The sequence below is a fragment of the Apaloderma vittatum genome, unplaced genomic scaffold, assembly GCF_000703405.1.
Source record: "Apaloderma vittatum isolate BGI_N311 unplaced genomic scaffold, ASM70340v1 scaffold17008, whole genome shotgun sequence".
NCBI classification, from domain to species: domain Eukaryota; kingdom Metazoa; phylum Chordata; class Aves; order Trogoniformes; family Trogonidae; genus Apaloderma; species Apaloderma vittatum.
Genome location: NW_009730360.1, coordinates 56,958 through 57,999, shown reverse-complemented (window position 1 = coordinate 57,999; position 1,042 = coordinate 56,958).

Here is a 1,042-nt window from a genome sequence, read left to right as displayed (position 1 = left end):
GGACTGTGTGGACTCCATTACAAAGGAGCCTTTAATAACTTGCCTCCTTTGACAGTGGACTTCAACTTACTTACTGGATTTTTTTTGGTTTGTTAAGACTTCAAACTTGGCATTGAAAAGAACCATTTCGGTATGGTTGGTGTGTGGTGCAAATTCACATCACTGGGTGTGGCAGTGGTTTAGAATAGAATGATCACAGTGAGGAGACTGCATTTAATTGTTACAACTTTCTTTTGCAAACTATGCAATCATGAAAACTACACTAATAAAAGTTCTTAACTTAAGAAGCCAGATGTCAAACATTGTGGTCTTGATGCGTTCTTGATTGTTTCCTCAAATGTGGAAGGGTGTTCTTTCCACAGGTAGAATCTCTGGGAAAAGGATCATGCTGTTTTTTGCAGGTTGCTGTTGTGGAACTCGGAAAATACCTTCAAGTAGAAGGCTTTAAGGAAGCAGATAACTTCTGAATATAATATTTAAGGACTTGAAGCAGGGACTGCTAAGGGAGAATGAAAATATAAAACTGAATAAGGCTTTATATAATAAAATAAGTATTAAAGTATTTATATAATATAATAAGTAATGCTTTGAGTCCTTTTTCTTAAAAAAGATACTAATCTCAAGTATGGCTTGAGCAGCACTCAAAAACCAGAGCTGCTTGAATTTCAGCAGATACACTCCTCTGTGAACAGTTAACGTGATGCTTTTCTTAAAAGGCAGCTTCAAAAGCAGCACCTCCAGGGGCTCTGAAAGACCCAAACTAGAAACTAGTGGAAACAGGCGTGAGTTTTGAACATCTCCACTGATGGAAGAGCCACAACACCTGTGGACAGACCCCTTCCCGAGGCTGTGTGTTTAAAGGAATGTTTTGTACCAGTTTTAGTGCCCAGTGTCTTGTGCTCTTTCACTTGATACCACAGCAGCATGACTGTCAGGTGTTTATACACACCGGTGAGATTATGTGGGGTATGGCTGCTTCTCCCCCACCCCAAATAATTTCTTCAGAAGAAAATGGAAAAACTTCTCTTACCACCTGCATTTT